We start from the raw sequence: 13,587 nt of genomic DNA on the forward strand, positions 1-13,587 counted from the left end.
AGGGATGAGGACACGTGGCACAGCTTCCGCCTCCCCGGCCCCTGGAGCAATGGGGGAGGGATGAGGGCACGTGGCACAGCTCCCGCCTCCCCGGCCCCTGGAGCAATGGGGGAGGGATGAGGGCACGTGGCACAGCTCCCACCTCCCCGGCCCCTGGAGCAAAGGGGGAGGGATGAGGACACATGGCACAGCTCCCGCCTCCCCAGCCCCTGGAGCAATGGGGGAGGGATGTGGGCACGTGGCACAGCTCCCGCCTCCCCGGCCCCTGGAGCAATGGGGGAGGGATGAGGGCAGGTGGCAAAGCTCCCGCCTCCCCGGACCCTGGAGCAATGGGGGCGGGATGAGGGCACGTGGCACAGCTCCCGCCTCCCCGGCCCCTGGAGCAATGGGGGAGGGATGAGGGCACGTGGCACAGCTCCCGCCTCCCTGGCCCTTAGAGCAAAGGGGGAGGGATGAGGGCACGTGGCACAGCTCCCGCCTCCCCGGCCCCTAGAGCAATGGGGGAGAGATGAGGGCACGTGGCACAGCTCCCGCCTCCCCGGCCCCTGGAGCAATGGGGGAGGGATGAGGGCACGTGGCACAGCTCCCGCCTCCCCAGCCCCTGGAGCAATGGGGGAGGGATGAGGGCACGTAGCACAGCTCCCGCCTCCCTAGCCCCTGGAGCAATGGGGGAGGGATGAGGGCACGTAGCACAGCTCCCGCCTCCCCGGCCCCTGGAGCAATGGGGGAGGGATGAGGGCACGTAGCACAGCTCCCGCCTCCCCGGCCCCCAGAGCACTGGGGAGGGAGGAGGCTGCATGGATGCAGCTTGTCCAGCCCCCAGAGCACTGGGAGGGCAAGTGCTGGGGGCAACAACACTACCCCCAGATACCAACAAGCTGGCGTTCTGGGGGTGGAGTATGGGCAGGGCCATGCCTGGTGGTTTGGGAAGGCAAAGCCATCCCCTCCTAGGATACTGGATGCCCATAATTAAGAGACTGTAAGGCTAATGCAGGTGCCTGACTCCAATTAACCTGCAAAGGGTCAGTTGAGATCATTAGGCTAATTGAGATAATTGGGACCCAATAAGGCCCCGCTCCTACTGTTTAAAAGCTCTCCCTCCAGTCAGTCTCCCCCAAAGGAGATCGAGAAGAGGAAGTGTTGTGATTTTGGGGAAACTATGCTCCACTAGGAACCTTAAGGACTAATAGTTAGATACATAGTGAAACACAGCCAGGAGATACACACTCAGGCTACGTCTACACTGCAGGTTGTTGCTGGCAGAGAGCATGCTAATAAAGTGCTCATTAGCATTTGTCGCGCTGTCATTCACATATTCTCTGCCAATGCTTTTTGCGCAAGAGGTTTTTTCTAAGGTCATACAAATAGTCAGAGGCCAGTGGATAGGTCCCACAAGGGAGATTTTTAGGCGAGACTAGGCAGAAACCCCCAGATATGTTATCAGAAGAAAGGTGCCTGATAGATGGGATGCCCATGGAGAGAGAGGCCCAAGGGCCAGTGCCCTTTTTTATAATTAAGAGGGATCTCCTGTACTGGGTCATACAAATGCAGGAGCAAGTGGTACACCAGTTCCTGATACCCCAAAACCACCAGGAAGCAATATTAAGCCTCAGCCACAGTCACCTCTTTGAGGTACGTCTTGGGGCAGAGAAGACCAAAGCATGGATCTTGCTCAGAATTTTTAGGCTGGGAATATATGAGGATGTCCAGCAATACCACGCCTCCTTCCCTGAATGTCAGCTGCACAGCCCTTACCCACATCTAAGGGCCCCTTTGGTACACCTATTAATCACTGAGATCCCCTTTAAGCGAGCAGCCATGGACCTAGTGGGGCCTCTAGGAAATACTACAAGAGGCCACCAGTATGTGTTTGTTGTCCTGGATTATGCAACTAGGAATAGGTAAGGTCCCATAGGAATTGAGACGGAGGGGAAAAACAACCGAGGAGAGTTGTCAGTTTTTCAAAGGGACATTGTTAAGGGCCCAAAAGCAAGCTATTCCGATGTGTCGGAAAGATAGAAAATATGGCAAAAGACCACCTTGGCTTAACCACGAGATCTTGCATGATGTAAAAATAAAAAAGGAGTCATATAAAAAATGGAAAGTAGGACAAATTACAAAGGATGAATATAGGCAAACTGCACAGGAATACAGGGGCAAGATTAGAAAGGCAAAGGCACAGAATGAGCTCAAACTAGCTACGGGAATAAAGGGAAACAAGAAGACTTTTTATAAATACATCAGAAACAAGAGGAAGACCAAGGATAGGGTAGGCCACTGGTCAGTGAGGAGGGAGAAACAGTAACAGGAAACTGGGAAATGGCAGAGATGCTCAATGACTTCTTTGTTTCAGTCTTCACCAAGAAGTCTGTAGGAATGCCTAACATAGTGAATGCTAGTGGGAAGGGGGTAATTTTAGATGATAAAATAAAAAAAGAACAAGTCAAAAATCACCTAGAAAAGTTAGACGCCTGCAAGTCACCAGAGCCTGATGAAATGCATCCTAGAATACTCAAGGAGCTGATAGAGGAGGTATCTGAGCCTCTAGCTATCATCTTTGGAAAATCATATCGGGAGACAGAAGAGATTCCAGAAGACTGGAAAAGGGCAAATATAGTGCCCATCTATAAAAAGGGAAACAAGAACAACTCAGGAAACTACAGACCAGTTAATTTAACTTCTGTGCCAGGGAAGATAATGGAGCAAGTAATTAAGGAAACCATCTGTAAACACTTGGAAAGTGGCAAGGTGATAGGGAACAGCCAGCATGGATTTGTAAAGAACAAATCACGTCAAACCAATCTGATAGCTTTCTTTAATAGGATAACGAGTCTTGTGGATAAGGGAGAAGCGGTGGATGTGGTATACCTAGACTTTAGTAAGGCATTTGATACGGTCTCACATAATATTCTTAGCAATAAACTAGGTAAATACAACTTAGATGGCACTACTATAAGGAGGGTGCATAACTGGCTGGATAACCATACTCAGAGAGTAGTTATTAATGGTTCACAATCCTGCTGGAAAGGCATAACAAGTGGGGTTCCTTAGGGGTCTGTTTTGGAACCGGCTCTGTTCAATATCTTCATCAACGATTTAGATATTGGTATAGAAAGTACGCTTATTAAGTTTGCAGATGATACCAAGCTGGGAGGGATTGCGACTAATCTGGAGGATAGGGTCATAATTCAAAATGACCTGGACAAACTGGAGAAATGGTCTGAGGTAAATAGGATGAAATTTAATAAAGACAAATGCAAAGTGCTCCACTTAGGAAGGAACGAGAAGTTACTCACCTTGTGCAGTAACGAGGGTTCCTCGAGATGGGTCCCATGGGTGCTCCACTCATGGTGTCAGGCTCGTACCGCACCGCAGCTCAGATGCTTTGTATAGCTGTTTCCAGCCGGATGCGCGTGCGCAGGATGCAGCTCGCACAGTTCACGCTCTTTGATCTTCGTGCGCACCCGTCTTCCCTGTCAGTTCCTCTCATCGTTCTGTATCTGTAAGGGTACAAAGAACAAAAAAACAACTCTGGAATGGGGAGGAAGGGTGGGGCATGGATCACCCACGGGGACCCATCTCGAGGAACCCTCGTTACTACACAAAGTGAGTAACTTCTCGTTCCTCTTCGAGTAGTCCCTGTGGGTGCTCCACTCATGGGGTATGTCTACACTACCACCCTAGTTCAAAATAGGGTGGTTAATGTAGTCAATCGAAGTTGCAAATGAAGCCTGGGATTTAATGCCTAATTCGAACTACCTACTCCGTGCCACGTGTAGCCGCGGGCACGGAGTCCGAACTACCGGGGATTTAAAAATGGCGGCGCCTGGCAAGATGCAAATGAAGCCCGGGATATTTAAATCCTGGGCTTCATTTGCAACTTCGATTGACTACATTAACCACCCTAGTTCGAACTAGGGTGGTAGAGTAGACATAACCATGGTGACTTAGTAGCAGTGCTCCCGGTGCGTTCCCGGAGTTCCAGTTTATCAATGACTGAAAGCACTGCTGAAGATACTGAAGATTCAGGTATCCATCTGCGAACTATTGCATAGTAGTTCATAAAAGTCAAACTGAAAGACCATGTGGCTGCTCTGCAGATTTCTGGCAGAGAAACTCCTCTGGCAAAAGCAGTGGAAGTTGCCACCGCCCTAGTCGAATGTGCTCTAGGTACAGTCTGGAGTGGCTTGTTACGCATTGTATGGCACATGATAATACAGGAGACTATGATATTAGAGACACGTTGGGAGGACAATGCATTGCCCTTGGAACGATCTGCCATGGATACTATTAATCGATCAGTCTTACACCAGGTCCGTGTTCTGTCTATATAGAAAGCCAATGCTCAACGTACATCTAGGGTATGAAGTAAGGAGTCCCAATTTGAAGTATGGGGCTTAGGATAAAAAACAGGCAAAACGACTGGTTCATTAACATGAAATTGCTTAGCGACCTTAGGAATAAAGGCTGGATGAGTATGTAGCGTAACTGAGTCCTTGGTAAAAACTGTGAAAGGTGGTGTTGCCATTAACGCTGCCAGTTCATTGACCCTGCGGGTGGATGTAATGGCCAACAAGAACACCACCTTGCTATTGAGCATTGGTAATGAAGTGGTGGCATTAATGCATCAAGTACCAGATCCAAGTTCCAAGAAGGAGGAAGGGGCCTTCACGGGGGTTTAAGATTAGCTATCCCCTTAAGCAGCCTTTTTGTCATAGGGTGAGTAAATACTGAATGACCTCCGATGGTGGAATGGAAGGTGGTAATTGCAGAGAGGTGAACCCGTAGGGTAGACATTGAGAGACCCGACTGATGCAAAGATAGAATATAATCAAGGATCGTATGCATTGGTGCAGAATGCGGTTGAATGTCCATTTCGCCACGCCAAACCACAAATCTCTTCCATTTTGCCACATAAGAGCTTCTTGTGGTTTGCCTCCTGCTATTCAACAATACAGTCTTTACCACTTCTGAACAGAGTTGCTCATCTACCCTGAACCACTTATGAACCACGCTGTCAGGTGAAGGTTCTCTGGTTTGGGGTGAAGCAGTAATCCCTGGTTCTGGGAGAGAAGGTCTGGGAGGAGAAGTAAGGGGCGTGGTGGTAATCGGGACATTCTGTGGAGGAATGGATACCACGGTTGTCTTGCCCAGGCTGGCGCTAGAAGAATGACATGGGCTGAATCCTCTCTGATTTTCTGAATTACTCTCGGGATCAGCACTGTCAGTGGGAATGCATAGTGTAGAGTTGCTGTCCAACGGACTAGTAATGCGTCGCCCAGAGAGTCCTTTCCCATGCCCCCTCTGGAGCAATAAAGGTGACATTTTTTGTTCTTGTAGGTCGCGAAGAGGTCTACTTGTGGTATCCCCCAGAACCGGAAAATGTCTTCCAAGACGTCAGGACGAATTTCCCACTTGTGATCCTGAGGAAAAATTCTGCTCAGAGCATCTGCCATGACATTGCTCGTACCCGGTAAGTATGATGCTACCAGATTGGTATGGTTTCTTATACACCAGTTCCATAGGCAGATTGTTTCTGCACGTAATCGGTGTGATCGTGCTCCTCCCTGCCGATTGATGTAGTACATAGCTGCTATGTTGTCCGTAAGTATGCGGATGGTTGCTCCAGCTATAAGTGAATGGAAATGCTTGCAGGCGAGAAATACGGCTTTCAGCTCTAGGAGGTTGATATGGGAGAGGGCCTCCGATGCAGACCATCTGCCCTGTATGGACAGATCTCCGATGTGCGCTCCCCAGCCCAAGAGGGAGGCATCTGTAGTCAACTGGATCGACGGTTGCTGACATTTGAACGGAACTCCTGCTAGCAGATTTCCTGGATGCAACCACCAACTCAGAGATCTGCGAACTAGAGGAGTTTGTGCATGGAATGCTTCACTGGGATGTACACAGAAGTCAACCAATGTTGAAGGCAATGGAAATGAAGTCTGGCGTGCTGAACCACAAAGGTGGTAGCGGCCATATGGCCCATAAGGCAGAGACAGGTAAGTACCGTAACCGTAGGTGCCTGGATGACTACTGTGGCCAGATCGTGCAAAAGTTGGAAGCGCTCCTGGGGTAAGTATGCACAGGCCGTGATGGAATCGAGGTGTGCACCTATGAAATGTATAGTTTGCGTGGGATCCAGCGAAGACTTCTTGTTGTTGATTATGAGGCCAAGCGAGCGAAATGTCTGTCTGACCAATATCACCATGTGTTGGACTTCTTGACTGGACCTGCCCTTTATGAGGCAGTCATCCAAATATGGAAATATGATCACATTTCTGCGTTGCAAGTGCGCTGCTACTACTGCCAGAGTTTTTGAAAACACCCTGGGGGCAGAAATGTTCGTTGCCGATAGTGAAACGGAGAAAACACATGTGAGCTGGGTGTATGGCTATATGGAAGTAGGCGTCTTGTAGATCGAGGGCTGCAAACCAATCGTCCTTCTCTAGTGACGGTAATTTCTTAGCAAGAGTGACCATCTTGAATTTCTGATGGCGGAGATGTTTGTTCAATTTTCTGAGGTCGAGGATCAGCCTCCATCCTCCAGTCTTCTTCTCTGTGAGAAAGTACCTTGAATAGAAGCCTCTTCCTCTGAACTGGGGGGGTATGGGTTCTATGGCTCCTACGGAGAACAAACGCTGTGCCTCTTCTTTTAAGCGGCTCTCGTGAAAGGGGTCCCTGAAAAGGGACGGGGTTGGTGGATTTGTGGGTGGTATGGTAGTGAAGGGGATAGTAAGCCCAGATGCCACCAGTTGTAATACCCAATGGTCTGATGTAATTGCCGTCCATTGGTCTCGAAAAGGTCGAAGTAAATGGTGAAACAGAGGAATGTTTTGTCAGTGTTTTTTGACCCGTCACAGAAGGTAGTCGTTGCAAGCCCTCGACTGAACCATCAAACTTGCTGCTTGGGATTTTGTTGGCTGTTTGAGCGGAATGATCGGGACCGTTTGCGTTGAGGACACTGTCTTTGGTGTGATTAATCTAGGCCTCGCTGCTGATGTTGTTGCCTCTGATAAGGATAAGTATACCGCTTCTGATAAGGGAGGTGTATACATTCCCAAGGTGCGGAGTGTCGACCGAGAATCTTTCCCGGAATGGAGTATCGCATCCGTTCTCTCTGCAAATAATTTGTTTTTATCAAAAGGGAGATCCTTGACTTTTGTGTGGAGCTCCTTTGGGACTGCCGCGGAGGCCAACCAAGAGGAGTGTCTCATTGTTATTGCAGTAGCTGTGGTTCGAGCTGCTGCATCTGCCGCATCCAAGGAGATCTGTAGACTCGCCCTGGATGCCGTAAAACCCTCCTGCACTAGGGATTTTAAGAGGGGGCGCTTGCACTCTGGGAGGTATTGGAGCAGCTGAGATTTTCTCATAGTTGTCAAAATTATGGTTCGATAATAGCACTGCATAATTAGAGATATGCAAAAGAAAGGTTGCTGAAGAGTAAACTTTTCTGCCAAATGTGTCCAATTTTTTGGTATCTGGTGTAGTCTTATACTGTGGTGCTTTGGCCCGTTGCTGGGCAGCGTCCACCACTAAGGAGTTTGGCTGAGGATGGGTGAAGAGAAATTCCAAGTTCTTGGATGGAACAAAATACCGTTTATCAGCTCTGCGACAAAGTTGGGGCCACTGTAGCTGATGTCTGCCAAATCGTGTTGGCTACCTCTATAATGGCTTCATCGATAGGAATGACCACCTTTGCACTCTGCCTGGGGTGCAAATTCTTCAAGAGGCGGCATTGTTTTGTTTGGGACTGCGTTATCTGTATTTCCTGGGATTGCGCTATCCGCTTAAATAAATCCTGAAACTGCTTAAAATCATCTGGTGGGGATGAGTCCGGGGGAGAGACCGCCACATGTGAAGATGAAGGTGAAAGGCCAAAGGCTGGGTCTTCAGAGTGATGGTTGTCCCACTCAGATAATGGGCCATCTTCTAGGTCTGAGTGACGTGATGTTCCCGCTCGGCTGCGTGAGGGGGAAGCCAGGTTCCGGTCACAGTGCTGATACGCTGGAGAGTGCCTCGCCAATGGTGAACTGTAGCGCGAAAGGCATTGGAAGTCATAGTGACGGGAGTGTGAACACAGTGAGCATGGAGGAGAGCGATGACATTTGTAATAACACCTTGATGGACGAGGAGATAAGCATCTAGATGATCTATTGCTAGTATGTTGCCTGTCGTGCCCGTTATGTGGAACGTAATAATAAGAACGGTCACATGATGGAGAATAGGATGGACATCTATAGCAGCTCCTATAATGGGGGCGGCCATAAGGAGAGTCCCTTCTGTACTAAGTATAGTGTCCGGGACTGTGACGTCGGTAACCACGATGCCAAGGTGAACCATGCCCTGCTGGAGGAGAGGGGCCAGGTGAAAATCTTGGGGAAGGAGAAAGATGCATGCTCCGTCCCCGTATTGGTACAGGTACCTCTGATTGGGGATGAGTCTGTAAATCTGGCTGCTGCTCCGGTGCTGGTAAACTTGTCAGCTGTTGCTGGGACGCTGCCTTCACCGGTGCCGGGGCTGCCTGTAACTGACAAGACCCACGCGGCACCTGCATAGTTGGCTGAAGGGATGACGGCACCGGAGGGGATTTTCCTGATGCAGGAGGCACAGCAGGGGACATGCTCCTGTCAGCAGCTGCCAGTTGTGGGGAGTAAAGCGGTGCCAGTGCGCTCTGACTATGCACACTGGTTGCCCGCACCGCAGCTGACTTCAGCACTGGCAACGTTGCTGGCTAAGATGCTGGTGCCGGTAGAGCTCTTTGAGGCAGCGCCGCACTCCGCGCGGCTTTTTCGCGGGGCTTTGTTGAAGAGCGGTTCAGTGCCAGCTGCTTCTTAGCAGAGGCTGTGCCTGCCGGCAATGAGGCTGCGTCTGATCCTGAATGCGCTCTCTGTGGTGCCACAGCCTTATTCTCCCTCGTCCCCGATCCTGATGAAGAGGATCGTGGGACAGAGTCAGAGGGACCACAGTCACCCACCACCAATATATCAGGTGGCAGGGATCTAGCTGGGGAGATCCTTAGCCTTTTCTCCCTTAAGTCCGGGGACGAAATCCATCTCTTAGGGGTTCTGTCCCGCTGTTCAAGGATTTCTGCCCTGGGGTCCAGTGCCTTATCGAGGAGAAACATCTTGAGCCTCATATTTCTGTCATGCCGAGTACGGGCTGTCATTTTTTAACAATGCCCAAACGTATGGGGAGTGTGGCTCTCCCCCAGGCAATGTATACAGAGCGAATGCACATCTGAAGTAGGCATTGGCTCACTGCAGAGGCTACATTTCTTAAAGCCCGGAGATCCAGGTATGGCTGTTTGTCAGCTTCTTTCTGAGAGTTTTTTTTTTTAAACTTATCCACAGTTGGTAACAGTGGAGTGCCGCTGTAAGCCCCGGCTTTAATGAGCTGTTAAGAGGCTTTTTTTTTTGTAGTAGATAAGATCAAACGACAACAAAAGAACTCTTAACTATATACAATTAACTAACTAACTACAGGTTCCCTGAGGGAAGGAGAAACTACTGTGAGGAGAGAGATCAGAAGCTCCGTCTGCATTCAGGGAGGGTTAAGAGGAACTGACAGGGAAGCCGGGTGCGCGCGAAGATCAAAGAGCGCGAACTGCGCGAGCTGCATCCTGCGCACGCGCACCCGGCTGGAAACAGCTATACAAAGCATCTGAGCTGCGGTGCGGGACAATCCCGACACCATGAGCCCGACACCACGGGGACCACTCGAAGAGGAACAATCAGTTTCATACATACAGAATGGGAAGCGACTGTCTGGGAAGGAGTACGGCAGAAAGGGATCTAGGGGTTATAGTGGACCACAAGTTGAATATGAGTCAGCAGTGTGATGCTGTTGCAAAGAAAGCAAACATGATTCTGGGATGCATTAACAGGTGTGTTGTGAGCAAGACATGAGAAGTCATTCTTCCGCTCTACTCTGCACTGGTTAGGACTCAGTTGGAGTATTGTGTCCAGTTCTGGGCACCGCATTTCAAGAAAGATGTGGAGAAATTGGAGAGGGTCCAGAGAAGAGCAACGAGAATGATTAAAGGTCTAGAGAACATGACCTATGAGGGAAGACTGAAGGAATTGGGTTTGTTTAGTTTATAAAAGAGAAGATTGAGGGGGGACATGATAGCAGTTTTCAGATATCTAAAAGGGTGTCATAAGGAGGAGGGAGAAAATTTGTTCATCTTGGCCTCTGAGAATAGAACAAGAAGCAATGGGCTTAAATTGCAGCAAGGGAGGTTTAGGTTGGACATTAGGAAAAAGTTCCTAACAGTCAGGGTAGTCAAACACTGGAATAAATTGCCCAGGGAGGTTGTGGAATCTCCATCTCTGGGGATATTTAAGAGTAGGTTAGATAAATGTCTATCAAAGATGGTCTAGACAGTATTTGGTCCTGCCATGGGGGCAGGGGACTGGACTCGATGACCTCTCGAAGTCCCTTCCAGTCTTAGTATTCTATGATTCTAATCCTGAGACTAACCCCCTATGAAACACGGCCTCCAAGTCCATAACAAAGGTGCTAGTAAACATTTTCACCAGCATACATCTACCAAAAGAGAGTCCAATGGACCAAGGAATGCCTTTCTTGTTTAAGCTGATAAAGGACCTCTGCTTTCTGCTCCAAGTTCAGACTTTGCAAGCCTTGGTTTACCACCCACAGACCAAGAACCAAACCCTCAAGGCCATAACAACAAAGGTGTTAAGTAGGGATGGAAAAAAACTGGGATACCCTGTTGCCCTAACTTATATTCACCATCTTTGAAGTTCCCCAAGTCTTCACCAGATTCTCCCCCTTTGAGTTATTATTATATGGTCGCCACCCCCAGGGCATACTAAACATAGTCAGGGAAATTTGGGAAGAGAAGCTCAATATGGGGAACAGTACAATCAAGCATGTATTATAAATGAGAGCAGATAGCCCAGGTTACCCTGTAGTGTGGGAGCATAAGGAGAAGGCCCCAAAAAGCCCCACAAATTCACTATAACCAGTAAGCAAAAATTTGACAATTCCAGCCCAGAGACCAAATAATGGTGTTTGTATCCACAGCAGAGAATAAATTCTTGGCCCAGCAGCAGGGGACCCTACAAAGTAGCTGAATCTATAAAAGAGGTGAATTATAAAATGCAACAACTGGGACATCAAAAACAAGAACAAGTATCTCACTTCAGCCTTCTAAAACCCTGCCATCCCCAAGAAGAATGTACAGTGGCCTGAGAGGATCCACTGCAGAACAAACCCCCCCAAGTAGGTGAGGGTGTCCCCAGATTTAACACCAACCCCAAAAGAGGAGGTATCTGAGATGAGCATCTGGAACCATGTGTTCTCATCAGAGCTGGATCAAACAACAGACACATAACCACACCATTACAAACCCCAGGGGCCAAGGTAATGCTAAGGACCTACCAGTGTCAGTGGCCAAAAGAGAGAAGAAATCAAGAGAGAGAGACTGGAGTTAGGAGGTCAAGGAGTCCCACAATCAGTGGTCTAGTCCACTTGTGCTAGTGTCAAACCAGATGGCTCTACGAGATTCTGCAATAAATTCTGTCCTGTGGAAGGGGTGTCCCAGTTCAACACATACCCTATATTCAGCATAGAGAGGTTAATGGACTGACTGTGCAATGCCTGATTCCTGACCACTTTAGATTTGACTAAGGGGTACTAGAAGATTCCCCTTGCCAAAGACACAAAGGAAAAGACTGTTTTCTCCACATCAGAGGGTCTTCATCAATATAGCTTAGACCTCACCTGTGCAGTAACGGACATTCTTTGAGAGGAGTGTCCCTGTGGGTTACTCCACTCCAATCAAGGCACTGGGATGCATCTTCACCAGAGATTTTATCAGCAGTATCCCTCTCTCTCCCCTGGGCTGTACACACCCTCTGACTGACTGACAGACTGTCAGTGTATCAACAGCACGTGTTCCTCAGTTTCTTGTCTACAATGGATGAGTGTCATACCTGAAGTAGATGACAGGAGGGTGGGTAGTGGAGCACCCACAGGGACATTCATCTCGAAGAACATAAGTTACTGCACAGGAAAGTAATCTCCTCTTATCCTTCAAGAGATGTCCCTGGGGGAGCTCCATTCAGGTACGCAGTGTCACTTAGAATGATAGGGGCTTCAGATCTCTGAGGTGGTTGGGAATGCTGACCCTCCAAATAACCTTGGCTCTGAATGTTTTTACAGTCACAACCAACATAGGTTTCTTAGAATGTAGCTACTATAAGGTGGGTGAATAATTGGCTGGATAACCATTCTCAGACAGTAGTTATTAATGGTTCACAGCTATCCAGCCACTTTATAGAAGCCCCATCTAGGTTGTATTTCCTTAGTTTATTGATAAGAAAATCATGAGAGACCATATCAAATGCCTTACTAAAGTCTAGGTATACCACGTCTTCTCCCTTAGCCACAAGACTTGTTATCCTATCAAAGAAAGCAATCAAATTGATTTGACATGATTTGTTCCTTACAAATCCATGTTGGCTGTTACCTATCACCTTATTTTCTTCCAGGTGTTTGCAGATGAATTCTTTGAGTACTTGCTCCATTATCTTTCCTGGCACAGAAGTTAAACTGACTGGTCTGTAATTTCCTGAGTTGTTCTTATTTCTCTTTTTATAGATGGACACTAGATTTGCTCTTTTCCAGGATTCTGGAATATCTCCTGTCTTCCATGATTTTTCAAAGATGATAGCTGAAGCCTCAGATACTTCCCCAATCAGCTCCTTGAATATTCTAGTTTTGGAACTAGATCTGTTCAATATCTTCATCCATAATGTAGATGATGGCATAAAGAGTACGATTAGTAAGTTTGCAGATGATACCAGGCTGGGAAGGGTTGCAACTCCTTTGTACTCCACTCAGGAATGAACAATCAGTTCCACACATCTAGAATGCGAAGTGACTGTCTAGGAAGGAATACTGCAGAAAAGGATCTAGGGATAATAGTGGGCCACAAACTAAACATGAGTCAACAGTGTGACACTGCTGAAAAGAAAGCAAACATGATTCTGGGGTGCATTAACAAGAGTGTTGGAGCAAGACATGAGAAGTAATTCTTCCACTCTACTCTGCACTGATTAGGCCTCAGCTGGAGCACCACATTTCAAGAAAGATGTGGAAAAACTGAAGAAGGTCCAGAGAAGAGCAACAAATATGATTACAGGCCTAGAAAACACGAACTATGAGGGAAGACTGAAAGATTTGGGCTTGTTTAGTTTAGAAAAAAAGACTGAGAGGGGACATGATAGCGGTTTTCAAGTATCTAAAAGGATGTTACAAGGAGGAGGGAGAAAAATTGTTCTCCTTGGCCTCTGAGGATAGGACAAGAGGTAATGGGCTTAAATTGCAGCAAGGGAGGTTTAGGTTGGAGAATCTTCCTGCCTGTCAGGGTGGTTAAACACTGGAATAAACTGCCTAGGAGGGTTGTGGATTCTCCATCATATATAAGAGCAGGTTAGACAGACACACAGATAGCAAAGTTACTCACCTCCGGTGCAGTAACTGTTGTTCTTCGAGGTGGTGTTCCCGCGGGTGCTCCACTATGGGTGCTCCACTATGGGTGCTGGGCTTTCCCCGGCG

The 13,587-nt window shown here is 48.2% G+C and overlaps 1 protein-coding gene and 1 long non-coding RNA gene across 7 annotated transcripts in view; one reads left to right on the forward strand and one right to left on the reverse strand.

Annotated features, from left to right (window-relative positions):
• The window catches only part of CFAP57 (cilia and flagella associated protein 57), a 172,740-nt gene that overhangs the window by 110,989 nt on the left and 48,164 nt on the right, over window positions 1-13,587 (reverse strand). The window lies entirely within an intron of this gene.
• The window catches only part of LOC142823517 (uncharacterized), a 45,451-nt gene that overhangs the window by 13,565 nt on the left and 18,299 nt on the right, over window positions 1-13,587 (forward strand). The window contains exon 2 of the long non-coding RNA XR_012898724.1: window positions 5,341-5,473. This is a non-coding gene — a long non-coding RNA (uncharacterized LOC142823517). The remainder of the gene's footprint in view (window positions 1-5,340; window positions 5,474-13,587) is intronic.

Source organism: Pelodiscus sinensis, unplaced genomic scaffold, assembly GCF_049634645.1.
Source record: "Pelodiscus sinensis isolate JC-2024 unplaced genomic scaffold, ASM4963464v1 ctg65, whole genome shotgun sequence".
Classification (NCBI taxonomy): Eukaryota; Metazoa; Chordata; order Testudines; family Trionychidae; genus Pelodiscus; species Pelodiscus sinensis.